Below are 14,547 nucleotides of genomic sequence, written 5' to 3' on the forward strand. Positions count from 1 at the left end.
TTAAAGTATTATATTGTAAACAAAAGACAGGAAGTTATTCTCTCTTAGACATTGCCAGAATAGATATTGGAGCTGCTGTCAGGTTTAGACACTTCTGGAGGGCGTGTAGAATTTTATTACCAAAAGTAAGAGAGTCTGAAAGGGAAGAAAGTAACAGACATATGGATGGCTCTAGTTATTCTGTCTCTGAGCTTATGCATGCGATGAAGTAATCACCGAAAATATTAAAGCAGTGAATTATTGTGTTGGTGTTGGGATTAAATGTGCTCTACTAGTCAATGGTTTCTTAACTAACTTTAAGAAGTTGGCTTTGAATTTGAAATAGCAAGAAAGCCTTTTTCTCTCTCTGATTTTCTATTCTATGACTTAACAGGAGCAGAAAATGAAAGCTGAGCTAACTGTGTAATCTAAATTTTGTGTTTTTCATACTAACTTGGCAGGTATACTTCGTTATCTTGATATACTTTGTGTTTAAAGACACACACACACACACACACACACTACACACATACGTTACAGAGCTAGAACTGCCGAAACAAAACTTGAGGTTATTACAGGCTTGTTTCTTTTAAAATCCTAATGTATTTGTCGATGAAGAACACAAGCAGAGTGCTCAAATACAAAATTTGTGTTACTTGAAAGGGCATTCACTTAAGTGAGATACTGAAGAATTAGTCACTAAGAACAAGTCTAACCATTGGTGTCTCTGTGTCACTTTTTGGTAATTCTTGGAATGTTTCAAACTTTTTCATTATTATTATATCTGTTATGGTGATCTGTGATCAGTGATCTTTGATGTTACTATTGTAATTATTTTGGGGCTCCACAAACTGTCTGGGAGCCAGCAAAGTTAATCCGTGAATGTTGTGTGTCTTCTGACTGCTCCAGTGACCACTCATTGCTCCGTCTCTTTCCCTCTCCTCAGGCCTCCCTATTCCCTGAGACACAGAAATATTTAAATTAGATCACTTAATAACCCTATGGCAGCCTCTATGTGTTCAAGTGAAAGGAAGAGTCACCCATCTCACACTTAAAATCAAAAGCTAGAAATGTTAAACTGAGAGAGAAAGGCACATTGAAAGTCAAGATAGGCCAAAAGATAGGCCTCTTGTGACAAATAGCCAAGTTGTGAATGCAAAAAAAAAAATTTCATGAAGAAAAGGAAAAGTGCTGCTCCAGAGAACACATTAACAGGAATTCAGGAGAAACTGAGTCCAACCCTCATAGATAGCTTTGGGGTGTTCAAGACTTCAGTGATGGAAGTAGCTGCAGATGTGGTGGAAATAGCAAGAGAACTAGAATTAGCAAAGCCTAAGATATGACTAAATTGCTGCAATCTCATGATAAAACTTGAATGAATGGGACGTTGCTTCTTATATATGGGCAAAGAAGGTGGTTTCTTAAGATGAAATCTACTCCTGGAAAAGATGCTGTGAACATTGTTGAAATGGCAACAAGGCATGTAGAATACTACATAAACTTAGTTGGTAAAGCAGCAGCAGGATTTGAGAGGATCGACTGCAATTTTGAAAGGGGTTCTACCATGGGTGAATGCTATCAGACAGCATCACATGCTACAGAAAAATCTTTAGGAAAAGGATGACTCAATCCATGTAGCAAACTTCATCGTTGTCTTAATTTAAGAAATTGCCACAGTCACTCCAGCCTTCAGCAACCGTCACACTGATCAGTCAGCAGCCATCAGCATCGAGGCAAAACCCTCTACCAGCAGAATGATTAGGACTTGCTGAAGGCTCAGATAATCATTAGCATTTTTTAGCAATAAAATATTTCTTAATTAAGTTGGGTACTTTTTTAGACATAATATGACTGTACACTTACTAGACTATAGTACAGTATAAACATAACTTTCATTAATATTATGCACTGGGAAACAAAAACATTCATGTAACTCATTTTTTTTTAAATTTAAAGATTTCTTTAAGAAATGGGTCTCACTATGTTGTCCAAGTCAGACTCAAACTCCTAGGCTCAAGTGATACTCCCACCTCAGCCTCCCAAGTAGGATTACAGGTACATACCACTGTACCTGGCTTTGTGTGACTCACTTTATTGTGATACTTGCTTCTGTGTAGAGGGTTGGAACTAAATTCACAATATCTTCGAGGTGTACTTGTACAAGTTTAATCTCTTTTCTGTTTAGGATACTTCAAAAAAGTATTTCTGCATGGATTGGGTGCTGAACTAAAAGGTTTCCAATGTCTCTTTTAACTCAAATGTCTATAAGTCACAATGTTTTATGCCACAAGCTGGCGATTGGCCTGCCTACTTAGGAAAAGAACTAAGCAGTAAAGGCTGCTCAGAATTTTATCCTCATACTGCTATTGCAAAGAGTACAGGAGCATATGTTCATTCCTTCTGAGTACTGCAGTGAGCTAATAAAAGAGCTAATTAGTGGACTACAGTGAACAAGAGGCCCTGAAGCAATGATATCCCATTCCCATCATTCCTTAAGAGAGGGAGATATTGGCTAAAATGGGAGGGTAGCATTGAGATTAAAATATACATTTGGTGGTTTAGAAGGCTAAGAACAAATTTTGCTTGGAGTGAGCTGCAGGTAAGTCAGAGACTCATTTTTCTTCAAGTCCAAAATTAAAGCAAGAAGGGCGTTCTCTTTCCCAGCATTCTTTTGTAGAACTTCATCTAGAACGAGAGGTGTAACAAAGAAATAGGAAGAGCTAACTGCATTATAATATAATTTTAGTAGCACGTCATGCTTTCGTCTAAAGGCTTATGTTTTCTTAGTGCTGTACCATTCCCTTAAGGTAGAAAGTAGTCTTTTGTTGAACTCATAGAAGCAGAGAGTAGGGTGGTGGTTACCAGAGACTGTGGGATGGGGAAATTAGGGAGATGCTGGTCAAAGGATACAGAATTTCAGTTAGACAGGAGGAAAAAGTTCAAGAGATCTATGGGATGTCATGGTGATGATAGTTAAAAACAATATATTATATAAGAGAGTAGATTTTAAGTGTTCTCACCACAAATAATGGTATATGAGATAATGTTAATTAGTTTGATTTAACCATTCTACAATGTATGGCCATAAATGTATATAAGTTAATCTGTCAATTAAAATAAAATTAAAAAAGAAAGTAGGCCAGGCGCGGTGGCTCATGCCTGTAATCACAGCACTTTGGGAGGCCGAGGCGGGCAGATCACAAGGTCAGGAGCTAGATACCATCCTGGCTACGGTGCAACCCAGTCTCTACTAAAAATACAAAAAATTAGCCAGCTGTGGTGGCTTGCACCTGTAGTCCCAGCTACTTGGGAGACTGAGGCAGGAGAATGGCGTGAACCTGGGAGATGCAGCTTGCAGTGAGCCAAGATCATGCCACTGCACTCCAGTCTGGGTGACAGAGCAAAACTCTGTCTCAAAAAAAAAAAAAAAAAAAAAAAAAGAAAGTCGTCTTCTTTACATTGACAAATTAAAGTAAATTTTAATTCCTCTGTTTCTGTAAATGACTTAAGTGGAAACAGCATATAGTAATGAAAAGAGGACCTAGAAATAGGAAACTAATGCTTACAAGAGTGTTCAACAGATATTTATTGATTAATTCCACTTTATACTCTGTCATTAACTATTAGTAAGACTTCTGGATCCACTTTTGAGATTGACTTTTCTCATCTGTATTTTTGAGGGAGTTGGTTGGAACAATTGCTAAGCTGCTTCTAGCTCATAAATTACATACTCAGCAGCAGTCTAAATAGACTATGTCGTTTATTGCCAAAGAATATTTGATATTTGTTTATTAAGAAATTCCCTAGCTCTTTTGAGAACCCTTACATATCGTTTTTATGTATGTATATTTTTGTGTGGTTAGAAATATTGGCTTGAATTTTAGAAGTTGATTACTAAATTACTTATTTGATTTGGTTTCTTCACTTGCAACACCAATTCCTGATGTACAAGATCATAAATCTCTTCCTTTTGTCTAAGTGATGTGAAAGAGAGATAGGGCATGCAGTTGTATGAAGGCAAACAACAGGACTTGACCTAGTCACTTAAGTAAAGCTAGGGCAGATCAAGGGAGGCTTCTTTGAGAATGTGATGCCTGAATTAAGCTTTGAAAGAGTGATAGGGCTTAATGAAGTTAAAATGATGGGGAATGTAGAAGGAACTAGAGAGGGAATGAAAGATGGATAGGTTGGCTAAACTAGAGATAAAAGGAGAAAGTTGATATGAGGTGAGACTGGAGAGGTAAATAGGGGCTGTGCGGGCCTATGTGTGCCTGGTAAAAAATTGTACCTTTACCCTAAGAGTGCTAGGAAACTCTTAGGGTAGCAGGAGGACCCTGGCCAGATTTGCGTTTGGAAAAAATCCCTGTTTTAGCTGTAGTGTGTAATTTGGGGTGGGGGTTTGCAGGGAGGTAACTGCAGGCAGATCAGTTAGGTATTATTGCAAAAATTCATGTGAAAAGTATCAGGACTTTAGACCAGAGCGATAGTATTACAGATGTAGAAAACTGGACAAAATTGAGAGCTGTTTGGGGAATAAATGCAATATTGGCATTGGATAGATATGAATGTTATTAAGAATGAGTACCAGTTTCTCCTTCATCATAGCCCAAAACTGAATGGACAGTGTTACCATGTTTTGAGACAAGGAGCGTAGAAGAGATCTTCTAGGAAAAGACATAAATACATCTATTCTGTATTTCTACCTATAAAGATAAGTTAGATAAATCATATCATCCACATAAAAAAATCATATTTTAGCCAAGACAACATTTCTAAAAAGGAAGAAGAGATTTCCAAGGTAATTCATGTTTAGTACTTGCAATTCCCCAGAAATGTACTGAAGATATTCTTTACACTTTTTGAAAGTCGCAGCATTTTCCCTTTTCTCTGTAGAATTCAGAGGAGACAATAGGAAGAAAATACTGTAACATGAGAAACACTTTGGAATCCAACCATCTGTCCAGACTTGTATGGTTCATTGTTAGGCATAACAGAGGCTGGAGCCTAGGAACTTTCCTTCAGGCAACAGTCCTGCTGGAAATTTTGGTCAACTTCATTTATAAAGGAATCATTTTCAATCTCAACACATACCAGTTTTTCCTCCCCTGAACTGTGGCATTCTGTGAGCTGTATATTGTTTTTATATTTAAATAATGGGAGTTTCCCAATATGTTTGGTAATCAATAAATTACTTTTTCTCTTTTAATATCCCTTCCCTGTACTTTTTTTTCTTAAAAATCAAATAGAAAGGGTCCAGGAAACGCATTCAGACATACAAACATACTTTTGGAATAAATACCCAACAAAGTTAGAATGATACACCTTAAGGCACATGTGCACACTCACAGCTAAGTCGTCATGTGTTTATACATTCTGTGTGTGATATTGATATATAAATTCTTCAGTTCTATTGGTAACTTAGAATTTAGTTGAGTGGCTGAGTTATGGGATAATTGACAAATGAGCTATTATAAAAAGTAACCAAACCAGTGGATTATTCAAAGCCCCATCTCTTTTAGCATCTGTGTTTGAATCTTTTTCACTGGACAATTAGTACCCCATTAGGGAATATGTCGAGGAAAATGACTTAAAAGATATTCCATTGTCTACTGGTTGCCACTGCTATTATAACCCACTAGCCAACTAGTCAGAATCCCCAAGCTAGAAGATGTGGAGAAGAGTAAAGAAATATTAGCGATGATTTTTACTGTCAAGGAATTTACAATATAATTAGAAGGTATAAGATGCAAATATATTAAAAAGTAAACTAGATAAATATACAGGGTATATAATACACAATTGTACTCTGCAAGCTCAATTTAAATTAACTGTGTTGGAATTTAATTAATCCTTGGTTACATTCATAAGCAAGCCCACAGAGCTTATTTAATTCATATGTACATGAAAAATTATTCTAAAACAACTTTTGTTTTCTTTTCTTTATGAGATCGAGTCTCGCTCTGTCACCCAGGCTGGAGTGGAGTGGTGTGATCTGGGCTTCCTGCAACCCTCTGCCTCCTGCGTTCAAGCGATTCTTGTGCCTCAGCCTCTGAGTAGCTGGGATTAGAGGCATGTACCACCACACCCAGCTAATATAAAACGACTTTTTAATTTACACTCATTTCTCATATTGCTTCTATGAGAAAAGGTATTCTGGTCTCTAATGTACAACAAGAATACATTTCTCTAATCAGGGACCAAGCAATGACAATGCAGCCATTCTCACCATTTTACTCTTCTCTGAGCACCGACAGACATAAACTCTCACCGTATTGCCTCTTGCACTGATTGGCAGTAGAAGTGGGGAAACAAATGGAGAAAGAGACAGCTGACTGGAGAGTAAGGCAAGTGTGGGAATCAGAGAGATATTATTGGGTAATAGGCATTTGTCAGCATTTTAAAACTGCATTAAAAGCGAAAAGAAGGCAACTTCTAAGTCACCAAAAACATAAAAAAGTAGACTTCTATTTCTAGCAGTGAGCAAGACTATCTAACACTCCCACTGAAAACAATTTAAAATGCTGCAAAAACATTTTAAATCTCGAAAATATATCAATAAAATGGCAAGAGAGGAAGCAGTACTAAGAAAACAAAAAACGAGTAAAAGCTGGAACCTAAAAAGTTAAGTGCAATAGAGAAGCTAGCCATTGCCTTGATTGTATTTGCCAAACTGTGAACTTAAAACTGGTTTTCTCTGTCTTGTAAGGTAAGAGGGGAGAAAATGAAACCAAAGGTCTTAACTGAGGTAGGAATTTAAGTGAAGACTGCACACCCCCTGCATAAAACTGAGATTCTAAAAGGTTGCGCCTTCAGTGTAAGAGTGAACTAAAAAATAAATCCTCATCCTCTCCCCTCACCTCCCAGGAAAATTGTCTGCGGCAAAACATGCTGCTTCATGGAGGGGAATAAAAATATTTCCCCTGAGAATTTGAAGCCACAAAGTCCATAAAACCTCTAGCTAATGATTAATTTAAAATAAATTATTTAAAATGATTAGGTTAGTAGTGTTCCCAGTCAACTGGTGTGACTAAATATAATCCTTTCTTAAAAAAATTAACCTCAATCCAAGCTTCAAAGAATTCCCACCTATAAAATACTAAGACGCATGAGCTCCTGATCAAATCTCACAAAATACATAAGGCAAAAAGAAATCATGAATGAAAGCAGAAACAACAGATACTAAAATCAGACCCACAAAGACTTTACATAATGGAGTTAACAGATATAGACTATAAAATGTATGCTTAATATGTTTAAGGAACTGAATTAATGTATTGAAAATATTAATAAACAGCACAAGCTATGGAGAAGGCATAAGCAAATTGACTAAGAATAATAATTTCTAGAAATAAAAATATAATAATAAAAATTTCAAATTCAATGAATGCATAGATTCAATAAAAATATTTGCTCTAGGTTGGGATCAGTGGCTCATACCTGTAATCCCAGTACTTTGGGAGGTAGAGGTGGGTGGATCACTTGAGGTCAGGAGTTCAAGAGCAGCCTGGCCAACATGGCAAGACCCTGTCTCTACTACAAATACAAAAATTAACCAGGCGTGGTGGTGCATGTGGTGGTGCAATGAATTATAGGTGGCCAACTACTCGGGAGGCTGAGACAGGAGAATCACTTGAACCTAGGAGCTGGAGGTTGGAGTGAGCCAAGATCATGCCATTGCACTCCAGCCTGGGCAACAGAGTGAGACTCTGTCTCCAAGAGAAAAAAAATAATTAGCTCTAGCTGAAGATATAATTTTTGAACTGGAAAATAAATCAGAATATGTCACTTAGAATTCAACAGAAAAAAGACAGAAAAATAGAATATATGAAGAGAGGCTAAAAAACAGGAAATAATTGGTAGAAAAGGTTTAACATAAGTCTAATCAGAGTCTTAGATGGGAAGAAGAGGGAGCAGCAGTAGAACCAATTGGAGAGATAATTATGATTGCAAATTTTTCAAACAGGAGACCATTCTCCACAGGAGAATGGTTCTGGGACCCTCGTCAGGTACCACTTTCAAAGAATGTTCAAGTCTCTTATATAAAATGGTGTAGTAGTTACACATTCTCCCCTATATTTTAAATCACCTCTAGATTACTTAAAACACCTAATGTAAATAGTTGTTATGCTGTATTTTAAATTTGTATTATTTTTTGATTTTTAAAATTTTTTTTAACATTAAAAAACCTTTTATTATAATTATGTGTAAGACAGAAACTAGTAAAAAATACAGATGAAAAGGAAAACTGAAATTCTCCTTGATCCCAACACTAGAAATAACCAGTTAATATTCTGATGTACAGTCTATTGTTCTTTTTTATATGCATAAACATGTTTTTCAAATTACAGTTGGGATCAACAGTATATACACTGTTTCATAATCTACTTTTTATTTACTTATTTGTTTTATTTAAATAGGTTTTTGGGGAATAGGATTGTGTTTGGCTACATGAATAAGTTCTTTAGTGGTGATTTCTGAGATTTAGGTGTACCCCATCACCAGAGCAGTGTACACTGTACCCAATGTGTAGTCTTTCATTCCTCACCCACCTCCCACCCTTTCCCCTGAGTCCTCAAAGTCCATTGTATCATTCTTATGCCTTTGTGTCTCCATAACTTAGCATCCACTTATTAGTGAGAATATACGATGTTTGGTTTTCCATTCCTGAGTTACTTCACTTAGAATAATGGTCTTCAATTACATCCGGATTGCTGCAAATGCCATTATTTCATTTCTTTTTATGGCTGAATATTAGTCCATGGTGTATATATATCACAATTTCTTTATCCACTCATTGATTGATGGGCATTTGGACTGGTGCCATATTTTTGCATTTGTGAACTGTGCTGCTATAAACATGCATGTGCAAGTATCTTTTTCATATAATGACTTCTTTTTCTCTGGGTAGATACCCAGGAGTGGGATTGCTGGATCAAATGGTAGTTCTACTTTTAGTTCTTTAAGGGATCCACACACAATTTTCCATAGTAGTTGTACTAGTTTACATTCCACCAGCAGTGTAAAAATATTCCCTTTCCACTACATCCACGCCAACATTTTTTGATTATGTCCATTCTTGCAGGAGTAAGGCAGTATCACATAATGACTAAGATTTGCATTTTCCTGATCATTAATGATGTTAAGCATTTTTTTTCATATGTTTGTTGGCCATTTGTATATCTTTTTTTGAAAACTGTCTATTCATGTCCTTAGTACACTTTTTGATGGAATTGCTTGTTTTTTTTCTTGCTGATTTATTTGTAGATTCTGGAAATTAGTCCTTTGTTGGATGTATAGATTGAGAAGATTTTCAAGGTTGTCTTTTTACTCTGCTGATTGTTACTTTTGCTGTGCAGAAGCTTTTTAGTTTAATTAATCTCATTTTTTTAATCTTTGTTTTTGTTGCATTTGATTTTCTTGGGTTCTTGGTCAAGAAGTCTTTGCCTAAGCCAAGATCTAGAAAGATTTTTCCAATGTTATCTTCTAGGATTTTTATGATTTCAGGTCTTAGATTTAAGTATTTAATCCATCTTGAGTTGATTTTTGTATATATAAAGATGAGGATCTAGTTTTATTCTTCTACATGTGACTTGCCAATTATCCCAGCACCATTTGTTGAATAGGGCGTCCTTTCCCCACTATATGTTTTTGTTTACTTTGTTGAAGATCAGCTGACTGTAAGTATTTGACTTTATTTCTAGGTTCTCTATTCTTTTCCATTGGTCTATATGCCTATTTTTATACCAGTACCATGCTGTTTTGGTGACTATGGCCTTTTAGTATAGTTTGAAATCAGGTAATGTGATGTTTCCAGATTTGTTCTTTTTGCTTAGTCTTGCTTTGACTATGCAGGCTATTTTTGGTTCCATATGAATTTTAGGGTTGTTTTTTCTAATTCTGTGAAGAATTATGGCAGTATTTTGATGGGCGTTGCATTGAATTTATAGACAGCTTTTGGCAGTATGGTCATTTTCACAATACTGATTCTACCAGTCCATGAGCACAGGATGTTTCCATCTGTTTGTGTTGTCTGTGATTTCTTTCAGGAGTGTTTTGTAGTTTTCTTTGTAGAGGTCTTTCATCTCCTTGGTTAAGTATATTCCTAAGTGTTGTATTTCTTTTGAATCTATTGTAAAAGGGGTTGGGTTCTCGATTTGAATGTCAGCTTGGTCACTATTGGTATGTAGCAGGGCTACTGATTTGTGTACATTAATATTGTACCCTGAAACTGCTGAATTTATTACCAGTTCTAGAAGCTTTTTGGATGAGTCTTTAGGGTTTTCTATAATAGTTATACAATCATGTCATCAGCAAAGAGTGACAGTTTGATTTCCTTGTTACCAACTTGGATGCCCTTTATTTCTTTCTCTTGGCTGATTGCTCTGGCTAGGACTTCCAGTACCATGTTGAATAGGAGTGGTGAAAGTGGGCATACTTGTCTTGTTCCAGCTCTCAGGGGGAAATGCTTTCAACTTTTCCACATTCAGTGTAATGTTGGCTGTCAGTTTGTCATAGACGACTTTTATTACCTTAAGGTACGGACTTTCTATACTGATTTTGCTGAGGGTTTTAATCATAAAGTGATACTGGATTTTGTTAAATGCTTTTACTGCGTCTATTGAGATGATCAAGTGATTTTTGTTTTTAGTTCTGTTTATGTGGTGTATCACATTCATTGACTTGTGTATGTTAAACCATCCATGCATCCCTGGTATGAAACCCACTTGATCATGGTGGATTATCTTTTTGGTATGCTGTTGGGTTCTGTTAGCTAGCATTTTGTTGAGGATTTTTGCATCTATGTTCACCAGGGAAATTGGTCTGTAGTTTTCTTTTTTGTGTGATATATTTTCCTGGTTTTGGTATTAGGGCAATAGTGGCTTCATAGCATGATTTAAGGAAGATTCCCCCTTTCTCTGTCTTTTGGAATAGTGTTAATAGGACTGGTACCAATTATTTGCATGTCTGATAGAATTCAGCTGTGAACCCATCTAGTCTTGGACTTTTATTGCTTGGGGTAATTAACCATTTCAATCTCACTGCTTGTTATTGGTCTGTTCAGAGTTTCTATTTCTTCCTGATTTAATGTAGGAGGGTTGTATATTTCCAGGAAATTATCCATCTCCTCTAGGTTTTCTAGTTTATGCATGTAAAGGCATTGAATGATCTTTTGTATTTCTGTGGTATCAGTTGTAATATCTTTCATTTCTTTTCTAATTGAGCTTATTTGGATCTTCTCTCTTCTTTTCTTGGTTAATCTCACTAATGGTCTACCAGTTTTATTTATCTTTTCAAAGAACCAGCATTTTGTTTTTGTTTTTTTTTTTGTATATAAATATACATATTTAATTTAATTTAGTTCTGCTCTGATCTTGGTTATTTCTTTTCTAATGCTTAGTTTGTGTTTGCTGTGTTCTTGTTTCTCTAGTTCCTTGAGGTGTGACCTTAGATTGTCTATTTGTGCTCTTTCAGACTTTTTAGTGTAGACATTTAATGCTATGAACTTTCCTCTTGGCACCGCCTTTTCGGTATCCCAGAGGTTTTGATAGGTTGTGTCACAATTATCACTCAGTTCAAAAAATTGTTTAATTTCCATCTTGATTTTACTCTTGACCCAACAATCATTCAGGAGCAGGTTATTTCACTTCCATGTATTTGCTTGGTTTTGATGGTTCCTTTTGGAGTTGATTCCAATTTTATTCCACTGCAGCCTGAGAGAGTACCGGATATAATTTTGATTTTCTTAAATTTGTTGAGACTTGTTTTGTGGCCTATCATATAGTCTATCTTGGAGAAAGTTCCATGCAATGATGAATAGAATGTATATTCTGGGGTTGTTGGGTAGAACAATAACAATGTTCTGTAAATATCTGTGAAGTCCATTTATTGTATAGTTTAAATCCATTGTTGCCTTGTTGACTTTCTGTCTTGATGACCTGTCTAGTGCTGTCAGTGGAGTACTGAAGTCCCCCACTATTACTGTGTTGCTGTCTCTCTCATTTCTTAGGTCTAGTAGTAATTGTTTGATAAATGTGGGAGCTCTAGTGTGAGATGCATATATATTTAGGATTGTGATATTTTCCTGTTGGACTAGTTCTTTTATCATTATACAATATTCCTCTTTTTCTTTTTTAAATGCTGTTGTTTTAAAGTTTGTTTTGTCTAATACAAGAATAGCTATTCCTGCTCACTTTTGGTGTCCATTTGCATGGAATATCTTTTTCTGCCCCTTTACCTTAAGTTTATGTGAGTCCTTATGTGGTTGGTGAGTTATTATCCATTCTGCTATTCTGTATCTTTTAAGTGGAGCATTCAGGCTATTTACATTCATCATTAGTATTGAGATGTAAGGTACTATTCTATTCATCATGCTGTTTGTTACCTGAATATCTTACTGTTTTTCCATTATGTTATGGTTTTATACGTCCTGTGAGATTTATTATTTAAGGAGATCCTATTTTGGTGTATTTCAATCATTTGTTTCAAGATTTAGAGCTCCTTTTAGCAGTTCTTGCAGTGCTGGCTTGGTAGTGGCAAATTCTCTCAGCATTTGTTTGTCTGAAAAAGACTGTATCTTTCTTTCATGTATGAAGCTTAATTTCACTGGATACAAAATTTTGTCTGCAATGGTTTTGTTTAAGGAGGCTAAAGATAGGACTCTAATCCCTTCTAGCTTGTAGGGTTTCTGCTGAGAAATCTGCTGTCAATCTGATAAGTTTTCCTTAAAAGATTACCTGATGCTTTTGCCTCAGCTCTTAAGATTCTTTCCTTCATCTTGGCTTCAGATAACCTGATGACTATGTGCCTAGGTGATGATCTTTTTGCAATAAATTTGCCAGGTGTTCCAGGTGTTTCAGCTTCTTGTATTTGAATATCTAGATCTCTAGCAAGACCAGGGAATTTTCCTTGATTATTCCCTTAAATATGTTTTCCAAACTTTTAGATTTCTCTTCTTCCTTGGGAACACCAATTATTTGTAGGTTTAGTCCTTTAACATAATCCCAGACTTCTTGGAGGCTCTGTTCATTTTTTTTTTTTTAATTCTTTTTTCTTTGTCTGTCAGATTGGTTTAATTTGAAAGCCTTGTCTTTAAGCTCTGAAGTTCTTTCTTCTACTAGTTTGATTCTGTTGCTGAGACTTTCCAGTGCATTTTACATTTTTCTAAGTGTGTCCTTGATTTCCAGAAGTTGTGGTTGTTTTTTATTTATGCTATTTCACTGGAGATTTTTCCATTAATATCTTGTATCTTTTTTTTGATTTCCTTAAGTTGGACTTCACCTTTCTCTGGTGTCTCCTTGATTGGCTTACTAATCAACCTTCTGAATTCTTTTTCTGGCAATTCAGAGATTTTGTCTGGGTTTGGATTCATTGCTGGTGAGCTAGTGTGATCTTTTGGGGGCGTAAAAAACCTCATTTTGTAATATTACCAGAATTGCTTGTCTGGTTCCTTCTCATTTGGTTAGACTACGTCAGAGGGAAGATCTAGGACTCAGATCTGCTGTTCAGGTTCTTTTGTCCCACGGGTGCTCCCTTGATATGAGGCTCTCCCCCTTCCCCTAGGAGTGGGGCTTCCTGAGAGCCAGACTGCAGTGATTGTTATTGCTCTTCTTGATTTAGCCACCCAGCAGAGCTACTGGGCTCCAGGTTGGTACTGGGGAGTGTCTTCAAGGAGTCCTGTGATGTGATCTATCTTCAGGCTTCTCAGCCATGGATACCAGCACCTACTCCAGAGGTAGCAGCGGAATGAAGACTAGTAAGGGTCCTTGCTTGTGTTTTTGTTTAGTACACTGGTTTTGTGTACGTTGGCCTCCAGCCAGGAGGTAGCACTTTCAAGAGTGCATCAGCTGTGGTTGTACAGGGAGGATACAAGCTTACCCTAGAGTCAGGCAGTGGGTGGAGTCATAGAGCTCCCAAGAGAGTATGTCCTTTGTCCTCCCTACCAGGGAAAGTAGTAAAAGGCCATCAGATGGGGGCAGGGTTAGGCGTGTCTAAGCTCAGACTCGTCTTGGCCCGGGCTTGCTGCAGCTGCTGTAGGGGATGGGGGTCTGGTTCCCAGGCCAATGGAGTTATGCTCCCAGGGGGATTAATTCTGTCTCTGCTGCATTACACACACAGGTTGCCAGAGAAGTTGGGGGATGCCAGCAGCCACAGGCCTCACCCAGCTTCCAGGCAGCCTACAGCCCTAAAGGCCAGTCTCATTCCCACTGTGCCCCTCCCCCAACAGCACCAGGTTTATTTCCAGGCAGCCAGTGAGCAGGGCTGAGAACTTGTCACAGGTAACAAGCCTCCCAGCTAAGAAAGCAAGCTGACTCACAGTTCCTCAGCTGTCCCACAGAGCCTGCAGCGGCAATCCACCTCCTTCAAAGGGCCTGTGGATTCTCTGGGCTTTCTTGGTATGTTCCTGTGGTGGTTCTTGGAGTAAAAGTTCATAGTGTGGGTCTCTGTATGCTGTTCTGTCCATCTGAGTGGGAGCTGCAAGTTAGTCCGGCCTCCTATCCACCATTTTCTGCTTATCTTTTTATTCAAATATTTTCAATCCATGCTTGGTTGAGTCCGAGGATGTGCAAT

At 37.1% G+C, this 14,547-nt stretch overlaps 1 protein-coding gene across 17 annotated transcripts in view; it reads right to left on the minus strand.

The window, feature by feature from the left end:
• LOC105486234 (alpha kinase 1) overlaps window positions 1–14,547 on the minus strand; it is a 138,851-nt gene that overhangs the window by 66,401 nt on the left and 57,903 nt on the right. For 5 of the 17 annotated variants that reach the window (XM_071093188.1, XM_071093185.1, XM_071093186.1 and 2 more), the window contains one exon: window positions 14,294–14,547. The exons of the other annotated variants lie outside the window; for them this stretch is intronic. The gene's annotated coding sequence lies outside the window, so the exon portion shown is untranslated. The remainder of the gene's footprint in view (window positions 1–14,293) is intronic. 17 annotated transcript variants of the gene reach the window in all.

The sequence above is a fragment of the Macaca nemestrina genome, chromosome 3 (assembly GCF_043159975.1).
Source record: "Macaca nemestrina isolate mMacNem1 chromosome 3, mMacNem.hap1, whole genome shotgun sequence".
Taxonomy (NCBI): domain Eukaryota; kingdom Metazoa; phylum Chordata; class Mammalia; order Primates; family Cercopithecidae; genus Macaca; species Macaca nemestrina.